The sequence below is a fragment of the Canis lupus genome, chromosome 1, assembly GCF_003254725.2.
Source record: "Canis lupus dingo isolate Sandy chromosome 1, ASM325472v2, whole genome shotgun sequence".
NCBI lineage: Eukaryota > Metazoa > Chordata > Mammalia > Carnivora > Canidae > Canis > Canis lupus.
In genome coordinates, this window is record NC_064243.1 from 89311059 (window position 1) to 89326542 (window position 15484).

The following is a 15484-nucleotide window of genomic DNA, read 5'->3' on the forward strand; positions in this document are numbered from 1 at the left end:
TTATTTTTTATTGGTGTTCAATTTACTAACATACAGAATAACACCCAGTGCCCGTCACCCATTCACTCCCACCCCCCGCCCTCCTCCCCTTCCACCACCCCCAGTTCGTTTCCCAGAGTTAGCAGTCTCCACGTTCTGTCTCCCTTTCTGATATTTCCCACACATCTCTTTTAATTAATAGCACCCAACAATGTTTGTTGAATTCAGTGGAATCTAGGTGGATCAGGAGGTGGGTACAAGGGCTCATATAGTATGCTGAGAACACAGTTTTATTTAGAAATTCCAGATGAAGAAACAAATAATAAAAGAGCCCTCAAGAGACTCTCAAGATGTTCAAGCTTGTTCCTGTGTCTCAAGAAGAATTTGTGTTATTTAGAACATCGTAGGTTAAGAATGTGTGTGTGTGTGTGTGTGTGTGTGCATGTACATACACAATTTCTGTCACAAAATTATGGCAACCACTGCACAAATTATATGGAAACAGAAAAGGGAATAGAAAGAAAAGACCATTTTTATCTCTCTAACATAATCATGAATAGCAGTGGTTTTCCTTCTATGCTTTTTTAAACTGTGTACTTGGATTTAAATACATTTTTTTAAGCTTATATAATCATAGTAACTAAGAGCATGGATGGTCTCTGGAGTCAGATAGCCTTGGTTTCAAATCCTGACTACAGATGATACCTGCCTTGAGTTTTTCATTTGTTGAATGGGGGAAGACAAAGTCCATTGGTAGTGTTGCTGTGGGAATTCAGTGAAATGGTCCATGTCCAGTGCTCAGCACAGAACCAGGCCTAATGCAAGCACTTGATACAAGTTGGTATAATTTTCTGTTCTCACCAAAAAGCTGTGTCAGCCTTCCACCATCCTAATAATTGGGAACATTATCAATGTCTAGAGGCATGGCTATTTTTATTTACTGAGTCTGGTAGGATTTCATTCCACGAATTCTTCCATGGTTCAGACTTGGCTTTGAAGATCTTTGACCAGCTTGTTGAGAGCCCTTATTACTTGGGTTTTCCTCAGAAATTAGAGTCATCAAAGAGCAGTCCAAGCCAAAACATACCGATGACCATTGGGCTTGGAGAGTTGGGTTCATTTGCTCTTTAGCAAGGCTCTGTGGCTTTCCAAGATGCAGACACTGACTACACCATTGCAGGCATTGCTTACAGCCATGTAGATGATAGGTTGCTAGGGAGACAGGTGAGAAACCATGGGTGGAGAGAAGCAGATCTCTTAGCCCTATTGGAAAAACAATCCTAGGGCACTTGGGTGGCTCAGTTGGTTAAGCATCTGCCTTCTGATTAGTTTGTGATCTTGGGATCCTGGGATGTAGCTCTGCCTTGGACTTGTGCCCAATGGGGATTCTGCTTCTCCCTCTCCCTCTGTCCCTCCCCTTACTCATGTTCTCTACCCACCCCCTGAATGAGTAAATAAAATCTTTTAAAAAAAAAAAAAAGAAGAAGAAAGTAGAACAACCCTAAATGAAAGCTTAGCCAAACTTACATCTGCAACCTGGACCTCTTATTTCTGCCCCAGACCTGCTTATCCCATTGCCAGCTTGACTTCCATGGGAATCCTCTTGAGACCACAAACCCAGAATTTCTAAACCAAATCTTCAGGCTGACAGAAGGTAACCACACTGTTCTGAGTTTTACAGTTGCCTTGTAAATGAAGGGATTAATTTTGTTAGATAGCAGCTTCCTGCCCACAAAGGCAGGAAAAGAACTTATCAATGAAGGCCTTGGTTTTGTTTATCAGATAAACAGATCTTGACTTTATTATGATAGGTATAGGTACAATAAGCAGAATAGCCAGTTCATTAACTCTCTTAAATTTGATGCAACCATGTTGTACATTGTCTTATGTTGCTAAAGTGCTAATTGATAAAATACTACAAAGAACAAATACACAAATCCTTTGGACCAGAAATTCTACTTCTTGGACTTTATTCTACAGGTATATTTATAAATGTATGAATTAGTATATGTGCAATTTACTGAACATTATTTGTGCTGGCAAAAAGTTGGAAGCCGAATGTATATTGGTGCAGCCACTATGGAAAACAGTGTAGAGATTCCTCAAAAAACATTTTGAATTTTTTTCCATTTGCAATATAATAGATGGATCTTGAGGGTATTTTATGAAGTGAAATAAGTCAGAGAAAGACAAAGATTGTATCATCTCACTTATATGTGGAATCGAAGACAGAACAAAAAAACTGAGCTCATAGATGTGGAGAATAGATCGGGATTGCCAGAGGTGGTAGGTGGGGATGGGCAAAATGGTTAAATGGGGTCAATAGGTACAAATTTTCAGTTAAACAATAAACAAGTCACAGGGATGTAATGTATAATATGGTGAGTTTAGTTAACAATGCTGTATTGCATATTTGAAAGTTGCTGAGAGAATAGATCTTAAAAGTGCTTTTTTTTTTTTTAAAGATTTTTATTTATTTATTCATGAGAGACACAGAGAGAGAGTGAGAGAGAAGGGCAGAGACACAGGCAGAGGGAGAAGCAGATTCCATTCAGGGAACCCGAAGTGGGACTCGATCCCGGGACTCCAAGATCAGGCCCTGGGCTGAAGGCAGCGCTAAACCACTGAGCCACCCGGGATGCCCTTAAAAAGGCTCATTATAAAAGTCTGTAACTATGTATGGTGGCGGATATTAATTAGGTGTATTGTAGTGGTCATTTTGCAATATTTACAAATATTTATGTTTTGTACCTGAAACTAACATAATTTTATATGTCAATTATACTTCAATAAAAAGTTGGAAATAATAAAAATATGTAGAAGAAAAATATGTAAAAGAAAAAACATTTTCTTACATAAAAAAGACTGAAAGAATTCTTATATACTTATCTATTAGGTGAAAAGAGCAAAATGCAGATCACTAGTGAATGAATAAGCAGATTGCAGTATATTCATACAATGTAATACTCTTTCATTTAAAGAAAAAGAACAACTATTGGTACACATTACTGTACAGATGAATCTCAAATATTATGTTCCCACTTGGGTACACTATTGGAGGACAGGATATAAATATGCATTTGCATCTATACTGTATAGGTACAGTAATATACAGAGGAAACTATTATGTGGATTGTCTATGGGGAGAGAACTTGCATAACTGGAAGACAAAACTAAGAGGGAGACATTTTGTAATGTTCTTTTTTATACTTTTTATATTTAAAAGTACAAAAAATAGGGAGCCCCAGTGGCTCAGCGGTTTAGTGCTGCCTTCAGCCCGGGGTGTGATCCTGGAGACCCAGGATTGAGTTCCATGTTGGGCTCCCTGCATGGAGCCTGCTTCTCCCACTGCCTGTGTCTCTGCCTCTCTCTCTCTGTGTCTCTCTTGAATAAATAAATAAAATCTTAAAAAAAAGTATAAAAAATATTGCATACTTAAAAACAGAATAGTTTATAACTATGTCTTGATATTATATATAATTTGTCCCTCTTTTTTCCTTTTTGGTTTGTAACTAGTTTTTTAGAATTCATTTGTTTAGCCTATGTGTATAAACATAAAGATGTTTAATATTAGTCCATCTGCAAAAATAAGCAAATATTTAGAAGGCTACTATGTTTCTGTTGACTCCTAGTATAATTCTACTGTGGTGTGAGACTACCTGTTCTATCTGATTTCTGAACTTTGAAATTTGTTGAGATTTGCTTTGTGGTCCAGTATATGGTCACTTTTGGTAAATGGCACAAGGAGAATGTGTATTCTGTCATGAGGTGTAGATTTTTTATATAAGTCAATTAGATCAAGTTTGTTTATCATCTTCAAATCTTATATATCTCTGATTTTTTAATTTACACATTCTATCACTTACTAAAAGAAGTATGCTAAAGTCTTTCACTATACTTGTGAATTTGATTTCTCCTCTTCTGCAGTTCTTGCTTTATATGTTTTAAACCTTTATTACTTGGTGCATACACATTTAAGATTACTATCTCTTTCTGATAAATTGACCTTTGATCTTTTAGAAAATGTCGTCTTTACCTTTTGTCATGATTGATTGATTATTTATTTATTTATTTATTTATTTGATCAATTTTTAAAAAAGATTTTATTTATTCATGAGAGACACACAGAGAGAGGCAGAAACATAGGCAGAGGGAGAAACACGCTCCCTATGGGGAGCGTGACATGGGACTCAATCCCAGGACCCAGGGATCACCACCCGAGCTGAAAGCAGATGCTTAACTACTGAGCCACCCAGGCACCCATACTTCTTGCTTTAAAGTTCCTTTTGCCATATTACTATAGCCATGCCAGCTCTTTGGCTATTTTTGCCTAACTTTTTCCATCACTTTGTATGCAGTTTATCTAGGCATTTACCCAAGACAAATAAAAGAATATGTCCATAAAAAGGCTTGCACATGAATGTTAATAGCAGCTTTATTTGTAATAGCCAAAAACTGGAGAAAACTCAAATGTCCATTAATAGGTGAATGGATAAGCAAATGATGGTATTTCCGTGTAAGTAAATAGTCCTCTGTAATTAAAGGAAATGAACTATTGATACATGCTACAACATAGACAGATCTCAAAATAATTTTGCTTGTGAAAGAAGCCAGAAAAAAGAGAACTATTGCAAATTAGTGGTTACCAGGGAACAAGGGTTGAGGGAAAGAGAGTAAGAAGTGGCATGGGGAAGCTTTGCGATTGCAGAGATGGTTTCATGGGTGTACACTTGTGTCAAACTTATAAATCATCCACTTTGAATATGTGCAGTATATTGCACATCAGCTATACCTCAATAAATCTGTTTTTAAAAAAGTAAAGTATATGATGTCTCTTGTAAGTAAGTAGCATATAGTTTTTTATGTAATCTGATGATCTTTGTCTTGTAATTGGTGAGTTTACTCTAAGTATATTTAATGTGATCACTGACATAGTTGAGTTTGTTTTTTTCCTTGCATTCTTTCCTTCCTAAGACTCAGATAACTTACCTCGAACATGATGATAAAAACCATTCTACCTATTGCCCTAGTCATTTTGAGGAATGAGATCATTATATGTAAAAGTCTCAGTAAGTTATAAGTCATTACAGTTTTCAGGGTTTTTTTCCCCTGGTTTTCATAAATGAGCAAGCTGAATCCTAGATAAAATTCTAAAGTAGAAGCCCCTTTTCAACAGACAGGTTTATACTTAGGCAGATTGCCTGACATTTTTTTTTCCTTTTGAACCCCTTCACTCATTTCTCCCATGCCTCTTGGCAATCACTAATCTGTTGCCTGTATCTGTGAGCTTGTTTCTGCTTTTGTTGTAGATTCTATAATAAGAGATACCAATATTTGTCTTTCTCTGTCAGACTTATTTCACTTAGCATAATGCCCTCCAGGTCCATACATGTTGTTGCAAATGAAAAAGATTTCATCCTTTTTTTTTCTTTTTAATATTTTATTTATTTATTTGAGGGGGGTGGTAGGGACAGAGGGAAAGGAAGAGAGAGAATCCTAATCAGACTCTCTGCTTAGCATGGAGCCCAAGATGGGGCTCAATCCCATGGCCCCAAGATCACAACCTGAGCCAAAATCAAGAGTCAGATGCCCAACTGACTGAGCTACCCAGGTGCCTCAGGATTTTATTCTTTTTTAAACCCAAGTAATACTCCATAGTATATGTATATACAATTTATTTATCCATTCATGCATTTATGGACACAGGCTATTTCCATGTCTTGGCTATTGTAAATAATGCTGCAGTGAACACGAGGATCCCTATATCTTTTTGAGTTAGTGTTTTTGTTTTCTTTGGATAAAACCCAGATGTGGACTTGCTAGATCATATGGTAGTTTTATTTTTAATGTTTTTTGAGGAACTTCCATCCTATTTTCCATAGTGGCTGTACCAATTTACATTCCCACCAACAGTGCATGAGGGTTGCCTCTTCCCACATCCTCACTGACCCTTATTATTTCTTGCTTTTTGATGCTAGCCATTCTGACAGGTGTAAGGTGATAGCTCCTTGTGGTTTTGATTTATATTTCCCTGATGATTAATGATGTTGAGCATTTTTTTCATGTACCCTCTTTGGAGAGGACATCTCCTTTGGAAAGATGTATATCTTCTTTGGAAAACTGTCATTTCAGGTCTTCTGCCCATTTTTTAATCAGATTGGCTTTTTGCTGTTGAGTTGTATGAATTTTTAAATATATTTTCAATATTAGTGCCTTGTCAGATATTGATTTGCAAATATTTTCTTCTATTCAATAGATTGCCTTTTCATTTTCTTGATGGTTTCCTTTGCCGTACAGAAAATTTCTATTTTATTTATTTATTTATTTATTTATTTATTTATTTATTTATTTATGTATGTATGTATGTATGTATGTGAGAGATTTTATTTTATTTTTATTTTTTAAAAGATTTTATTTATTTATTCATGAGAATACACAGAGAGGAGAGAGAGAGGCAGAGACACAGACAGAGAGAGAAGCAGGCACCATGCAGAGAGCCTGACGTGGGACTCGATCCCGGATCTCTAGGATCACACCCTGAGCTATAGGCGGCGCTAAACCACTGAGCTACCCGGGCTGCCTGAAAATTTTTATTTTAATGTAGTCCCATGTATTTGGTTTTTGATTTTGTTGCCTTGCTTTTGATGCTAGATTAGGAAAAACATTGCTAAGACCTATTTCAAGGAGCTTACTGACTATATTTTCTTCTAAAAGTTTTATGGCTTCAGGTCTTACATTCATGTTTTTATTTGAGTTTAAATACATATTTCTACTGTGGTTCCCTTCCCCCCCTATTTTTCAACTTGTCTCTTATTTCCAGAGAGATTACAACAATACATAATTAATAGAACTCTAATATTAATTAGTACTTTTACCATTTCACAGACAATGCAGGACCTTTAGAATATATGAACTCCATTTATCCTTCCTACTTTTTGTGTTATCATTGACATAGATTTTAATGCTATGTTTATTTTAGTTTTTAATTTTTTAAAGATTTAAAATTTCTTTTTAAAGTGATCTCTACACCCAACATGGGTCTTGAACTTATAACCCTGAGGTCAAGAATTGCATGCTCCACCAACTGAGCCAGCTGGGTGCCCCAATGCTATGTATATTTTAAATCCACATTATTATCATTATTTTGTACTATCATTGTCACTTAGATTTGCTCAAATATTTATCCTTTTGATGTACTTCTTTGCTTTCAGTACTTCTGTGCTTCCATCTGGGCTTGCTTTCCTTCAGTCTGAAGAGTTCTCTTTACTCTTTCTTTTAGTCTAGCTCTGCTGGTAATAAATTCTCTCAGTTTTTGTTTATCTGTGAGGTCTTTATTTATCCTTTATTAAGAAGGATATTTTCACCAGGTAGAATATTCTAGACTGGTAGTTGTTTTCTTCCAGCACTTTAAAGATATCACTGCGTTGATTTTGGGATTTCACTTTTTCCGTTCAGAAGTCAATGAATGATCAGTCCTACTATTACACGTTGAAGGCAATTTGTCTTTTCCCCTGATTGTTTCAAGAACATTTAGAATTTCTCCTTGATTCTCAGCAGTTTTATTATGATGTGGTTAGGTTCAATTTTCTCTGTATTGATTTTGTGGTGCCTTATGAATCTGTCTTTGGTGCTGCTTTCAACAATTCTTTTTTTTAAAGATTTATTTATTTATTTATTCATGAGAGATACAGAGAGAGAGAAAGAGAGAGGCAGAGACACAGGCAGAGGGAGAAGCAGGCTCCATGCAGAGAGCCCGATGCAGAACTCGATCCCAGGATTCCAAGACCTCAATCTCAGTGGCTGAGCATCTACCTTTGGCCCAGGTCATGATCTCAGGGTCCTGGATTGGAACCCTACATCGGGCTCCCTGGTCCGTGGGGAGTCTTCCTCTCCCTCTGTTCCTCCCCCTGCTCCTACTCTCTCTTTTTCAGGTAAATAATAATAATAATAATAAAATCTTGGGCAGCCTGAGTGGGTCAGCAGTTTAGTGCCTGCCTTCGGCTCAGGGAATAATCCTGGAGACCTTGGATCGAGTCCCACATCGGGCTCCCTGCATGGAGCTTGCTTCTCCCTCTGCCTGTGTCTCTGCCCTCTCTCTCTGTGTCTCTCATGAATAAATAAATAAAATCTTAAAAAAAAATCTTTAAAAAATTACTCAGTACTTCTAGGTGTTCTTTTAGGTGATTATGCTGCCTCATCAGTAGGAGATGATCATGTCAGGAGAGAAACTCACTTATATGGTGTTTATCTGATGATATTTACAGGCTGGGGGACTGTGACACCTTAGTGAGACCCTAAAGGCATTGGCTAGTTCTCCTCTAGGTTCCTTGTGGGGACCCTCAAACACTTTACTCATCGAATAAATATTTTTCCTATTCAGAGCAATTTTCCAAGTGAAAGGAATTTGGGACTCCCCTGGGAGGAAGAAACATAAGTTCCACAGCTTGTTAGTAAGTGGCAAACTTCTCTTTGTAGTCATGTTTCCACCTGTTGAATCATCTTTATAAAAATTGTATGTTTAGGGCATGTCCTTTTACGAGAAGAGATGGAAAATATGAGAAATTTTGAAACCTGAAATATCTATTATGAAGCCCCAGGTGATGAACTCTGAGGAATTTACTCCAAACTGCATGGCTCAAAATGTGGATGTATATGTTGGCATGGAGTTATATACACATATGATAATAATATTATATATATTGCATTATACACATAATGTATATATAACATTTGCTTTGGCTATTGATTTTTACAGTCTTTTTTTTTAATTTTTATTTATTTATGATAGTCACAGAGAGAGAGAGAGAGAGAGGCAGAGACACAGGCAGAGGGAGAAGCAGGCTCCATGCACCAGGAGCCTGATGTGGGATTCGATCCCGGGTCTCCAGGATCGCGCCCTGGGCCAAAGGTAGGCGCCAAACCGCTGCGCCACCCAGGGATCCCTTTACAGTCTTTTAAATTTAAAAGTGCTCTTTTTAAAAGATAATTTATTTATTCATGAGAGGCACAGACATAGGCAGAGGGAGAAGCAGGCTACCTACAGAGAGCCTGATGCGGGACTCAATCCCAGGACCTGGGATCATGACCTGAGCTGAAGGCAGACACTCAGCCACTGAGCCACCCAGGTGCTTCTATCATGTTCATGTCACCAGAGCATGCATCTCTTGATCTTGTGGTCATTCATGACTTCCAGCCCCACACTGGGTATAGAGATTACTCAAAAAAACCCCAAAAAACAAACAAAAAATAAAAATATAAAGGTGCACTTTACTAAAAGTATCTGAGGATACATCTCAGGAAAAGCCTTAGATTCTTTTTTTTTTTTTAAGATTTTATTTATTTATCTGAGAGAGAGAGAGAGAGAAAGCAGAGAGGAGAAGAGGGAGAAGGACTAGCAGACTCCAAGGCCAGCGGAGCATGGAACCCAACATGGGGCTTGATCCCATGACCCCGAGATCATGACCTGAGATGAAACCAGGAGTCAGAGGCCAAGTCAACTGATCTACCCAGGCGCTCCACCTTAGATCGTTTTAATGTGGTCAACTCCAGGAACTACTCACTCTTGAGCCAGCTGTGTTTCCAGACTTTATCCTTGCCATGCACTGTGATCCAACCCTGGCTTATTTACATCATTCAGAGATGGTTTTTCTAAATACAGTAAATTTAAAAATCTTTATTATTGCTGTTATACTGCACTGCCCTAACCTTATACTTCAGGAAGTTTGGGGAATAACACTCATTGCTTACTTGGTGCAAATCATTTCTGGTCCTGAACAATTGTTATTTTGCAAGGTTTGATTACACCATGTGCCTATGGCCATATATGTGTATGTGCCATCCATGAATGTCTATAATTAGTATTTATTACTAGCCACGTACTTTACACTCATATTTGTTGAGTGGTCTGTTAGTTACTAAGTCAGTTGTTAGTTACTAAGAGTACATTACATGTTTGCTTTTCTTTATCCCACCAATAGTGAACGATTTCACGATTGTTTAAAATGTGTCACATTCAGGAAAGCCCTAAGCCCTTTTAAATACTTATTAACATGGTTTTTTCTTGAATCAGTTTTAAAATTCTTCCAACCATTTTGGCTGCTGGCCATCCAGCATATAGTGAAAGAATTTTCTTTTAGGGATGAAAGCCAGAAAGAAGCCTTCTGGGGCTATGTAGTTTCCTGGCACAGCTGCTGGTGTAGATCATGGTGCTAACAGTTCCACTTGGAGATTCTTGAGCATCTTTGCCAGTTCCAGCTGGAAAGGTATCCAAGGAATCAGATAGTCCAGCCCTTTCATTTCACACGTAATGAAACTAAGACTCAGCCTGGTTAACTAATATACTTGAACTCAAACAGCTGGCAAATGGCTACATTTATTGTAAAGAAATGGGGCAGCCTGATAGTTAAAATACTTGAAGTAGGAGCACAGAAACCTAATGTTTAGATGTCATGAGATGGTGAAATCAAACAAACAAAATGCTGTTTTCCATCAGGTCTGTTCCGTCTTCTTCTTTTTTTTCTTTTTTTCCCAAAGTGTGGTTAGAAAGTCCTCTTTTATAGGAGGGGAGGGGCAGAGGTGGGGGGAGAGAGAGAGAGAGAGAGAGAGAGAGAGAGGGACAGAGGGAATTTTAAGCAGGCTCCATGCGCAGTGCAGAGCCCAATACGGGGCTCAATCTCATGACCCTGAGATCATGACCTGGGCCGAAATCAGAAGTTGGATGTTTAACCAACTTAGCCACCCAGGCACCCTGGTTCAACAGTCCTTTTGTTTCAGAAGCCTCCTAAGCATTCCTAAGCTCAATTACCAACTCCCTCCTCTTTGCTCACAAGGCATGATCACATTTTTTATTATAATATTTATCATGTTGTATTAAAATCATTTATTCCATTATCCATCTGTCTTCCTCTCCCTCACCCACTGGCCTTTGCCTCCAGAAGGGGCAACAATATTGCCTTGGACTTTAATCTCTAGCACTTGCCAGAGAGTCTGGCACTTCTGTGCCCTTGATGTTTTATAAATGAATGAATGAACTAATACTCTCTCATAGTCTTGCACTATTAGCAAATCTTTACTGACATAAAAATCCCCTGGAGTTTCTGGCTAAACATGCAGTTTTCCAGGCCATGTCATAAGAGATGCTGTTTCAGGATGGGGGTAGGGTCTAGGAATCTAGATTTTATTAAGCAGTTGATAATTTGATGTATATGATCCATAGGCCACACTTATTAGCAGCATAAGCTGCATCATTAGTTCCACTGGTACTTAGTCCCAACTGTATCACAATTATCTGTCCATCTGAATAAAAAAAGAGCTTTGCTACCTATCCCCTTGTATTCTGACTCCTGAGTAGGAGTACCAACACTTTATTTTTTAAGATCTATTCATTCATTCATGAGAGACGGAGAGAGAGAGAGAGAAAGAGGCAGGCAGACAGAGAAGCAGACTCCAACCAGGAGCCCGATGCAGGACTCGATCCCGGTCCTGGGATCATGACCTGAGCCAAAGGCAACCACCCAACTGCCGAGCCACCCAGGCATCCCAAGTACCAATGCTTTAAACAAATCCCAGGGCTCCCTCCCAGTTTGATTTGTAGAAATAAAGAAAATAATATTTTAGGGGCACTTGAGTGGCTCAGTGATTGAATGTCTGCCTTTTTGGCTCACATAGTGATCCCGGGGTCCTGGGATCCAGTCCCGCATCAGGCTCCCCACAGGGAGCCTGCTTCTCCCTCTACCTATGTCTCTGCCTCTCTCTCTCTGTCTCTCTCTCTCTCTCTGTCTCTCATGAATAAATAAGTAAAATCTTAAAAAAAAGAAAATATTTTAAAACATTTTGAGTTACTAGAAGAGTGGCTTAGCTCATCAAGGAAATATCATCATAATATAAATCTAGCATCATGAAAGTTATCTTAGACATGTTGAATTTGGTCTGAGACTCAAATACAGAGGAAATAAGAGCCATATGCAATCACTACCTGTGTGGACACCAAGTCTGTATGACCCCTTCCCTGGGCTGAATTCTCCCATCTGTGTAGACAGGCTTTCCCCTTCACTATGGTCAATGTAGAGATGAAGAGGGTTGATTTTGACTCTGGGGTGCTAGGTGCTCTTGAGAATGAAGTTCCCTATCACTAACTTAATAGCTGAAATTCACAGAATTTAAATTATTCTCAAGAAGTGCACCTGTGCCTGCGTGCTACTTTATATGTATACACTTTTTTTTTGAATGATGAACTTAGGCAACTTTACATCAGAAAGAGCTGAATGAGGTAGTTATTAAGCTACTTTATATAACTACTGAGAGGATTTCTGATCCTTGTGGTGTATTTACACATATACTGTTAGTCATTTCTATTCAGCTCCTTACATTACTTTTCACTTGTAACTTTTTGGTATGTACCTTTCCATGGGTGAACCTAATTCATATATTTATTTTAAGTGGGAAAATCCTATTTCACCTATTTGCTGTTATTTACTGGGGGCTCTCCCTCACATTAAGTGCTATGGTTATTTTCAATTATTCACCACCATACACAGAGTTCTTATACTCATTTCTGCTCAAATTATATGTTTGTATGAATCCCATAGGGCATATTCTCCAAAGCTAAATGATTACATTACAAAGTAATGATAGTTTTATAGTTCTTGTTGTGTATTACAGTGTTGCTTTCCAGAGGCACTGAACCAATATACCACCCTGTGGGGTCCCACCGGGGTGTGGGGCATGCCGATTTTCTCACAGTTTGACCAACATGTGATTTTGTCATTCTAGCTTATTTTTGCTGGTTTAATATGTGTGTAGGACATCTCCAGAGAGACTTAATTTTGACTTTCTTTAAACAATATAAGTTCTTTTCCTTATGGGACAGTTCGCTATTTTCGTTTTAGGGACAAAGAATTCATCTCCATATTTGACGGTTTTGAAAGGATGTGTTTAATTGCATTCCATAGAAGTGATCCTGTAGGCATAGGAAATAGGATCAGGCTCGACTGTCAGGGAAGAGGATCAGTTGTATGGCTCCGAATTAGGAAACTGATGTGGAGAATTGCAACAGAAATCCCGCCTGACCCCATTTAAGGAAAGATTGAAGAGCAGGAACATTCTGATTGCATGCTGAAAAAAATATTGGGGTTTTGGCACAGGACAACAGATTTTGCTTCAAAATGAAAGCAAGCATCTGTCCCTGCTTCCTTTCTTTGACTCTCTTACTATACCACTCCTTTCTTGAACCTTTTTAGGTATTCCCATTTCAGGTAGATGCCTCTGGTCTATGGCAGGAAGAGCTTCAGAATGACCAGGAGACTAAATCATGTGGAGAAGACCTGAGGGCAGAAGTCTCAGGAGCAGTGAGTCATATCTGTCAGAAGGCATCCAGGTCATAGCGAAGGATCTTTGCTTGGTTGTCTTTTCCCTCCATGTCTATGGTCATCTCCCTAAGTAAGCAGATAAGTGATCACCATGCTGTGTTGGGTTCCTTTGGTGCCAAACACAAGATACAGTGTGTTCATGCAAGATGGGCCTTTGGATATGGACAGTGGTCTAATCTGTTGGTTTTTAAAAATTGATGATTGTTCAACTTGTAATGAAAATCAGCCTATTGAGTACTTGAAAGCAAATTCTGAAACTTTTTCTCCATTCCTGGCTGTTCCATTAAATTAAGTAATTTTTGCCTTCACTCTTGTGTCTTTAGGATACTTATACACATCTGTATTTATATCTGTATCTATATCAGCTTTATTTAGAAATAATTCACATACCACACAGTTAACCCATTTTTAACATGTGCAGGTCGCTAATTCTTAATATATTCATAGAATTGTGCTTCCATCATCACAATCAATTTTAAAACATTTTCATCACCCTCCCCAAAAAAAAACCCTCCTCCCATTAGCAGTCACTCCTCATTTGCCTCCAAGGCCCAGTGCTAGGCAACTACTCATCTACATTCTGTCTCTATAAATTTTCTTGTTCTGGAAATTTCATATAAGGACTAATAAAATATGTGGTCTTTGGGTTTAACTCATTTCAATTCACATGATGTTTTTGAGGTGCATCCATGTTGTCATTTATAGCATTACTTCTTTTTTATTGCTCAATAATATTCCATTGCATGATGGGCCACATTTTGCTTATCCATGCAGCAGTTGATAGACATTTGGGTTGTTTCCACTTTTCTATTATGAATAATGCTGCTATAAACATTCATGTATAAATTTTTATATGAAGGTATGTTTTCATCTCTCTCAGATATACACCTAGGAGTGGAATTGCTGGGATATATATGGGAACACCATGTTTAACTTTTTGAGGAATTACCAGACTATTTTTCATTTTTTTTCTTTTTTCTTTAATTTTTTTTAAATTTATTTATGATAATAACATCACAGAGAGAGAGAGAGAGAGAGAGAGAGGCAGAGACAGAGGCAGAGGGAGAAGCAGGCTCCATGCACCGGGAGCCCGACATGGGATTCGATCCCAGGTCTCCAGGATCGCGCCCTGGGTCAAAGGCAGGCGCTAAACCACTGCGCCACCCAGGGATCCCACTAGACTATTTTTCAAAGTGCTTGCACAATTTTACATTCTGGCTAATAATGCGTGATGCTCCAGTTTCTCTATCCTCACCAATACCTGTTATTGCCCATCCTTTCTGCTATAGCCATCCTAGTCATTGTGCAGTGGCAGCTCATGCAGTTGCATTTCCCCAGTGGATAATAGAATACTTCTTATCCTGGTATGTTCTTAGACTTAAAAAAATTAAACAAGGACAATATCTCAGGAAATTCAGGAATACAGGTAGTATGGCCTGCTTTCACTTCCTGGGGTGTTTCACACTCCACTGCATTGTCATGTAGGGGCAGTATCCCTGGCATAAATGTGCTCCAGCCATTTTCTTCCATCCTTTTATCCATTCATCATTCAGAATCATGGGAAGGAGAGATCATTGTCCTGTGTTGGGTTATGTGCCCGCCCCCTTTACTTTGTAATTATGCCTAGACAATGTACAGCATGAGTGTATGACTCTTGGAAGAACATTAGGGTGCTCTCAGATTGGAAGGACCTGAGCAGACTTTCTGCTTCTCTAGAAGTGCCACATTGCCACATTTGGGAGCCAAGCAGACCATGTCAGAAACCTTATCATGAAGGTAATGAATAATTATGCCTTAGTACACATTATAATGGAGAAAATATAATGAGCTTTATTTATAATACTCAAATATTATACTTTAAAATTATAATTAAAAATTTATATAGCCCTTTGTTGGATGCACAGCATGTTTCAAATATATTATCTCATTTGATCTTCAATAAATGTCTGTTAGTGTCTAGTTATACTATATAGCGGTCTCACTGTGCTTTAAATACATTTTTGTGAATTAGCCTAAGAATCTTCCCACCAACAAATGAGATCAAAAGAGAAATGTGACATGAGAAAATGTATTCTGAGCTTCAAACAAATGACTAACACATGAGTACCTCAAAGTCAATCTGCTTGTAAGCCAGGGTT

At 38.2% G+C, this 15484-nt stretch overlaps 1 protein-coding gene across 2 annotated transcripts in view; it reads left to right on the forward strand.

Annotated features, from left to right (window-relative positions):
* Positions 1–15484, forward strand: part of DOCK8 (dedicator of cytokinesis 8) — a 230735-nt gene that overhangs the window by 34587 nt on the left and 180664 nt on the right. The window lies entirely within an intron of this gene.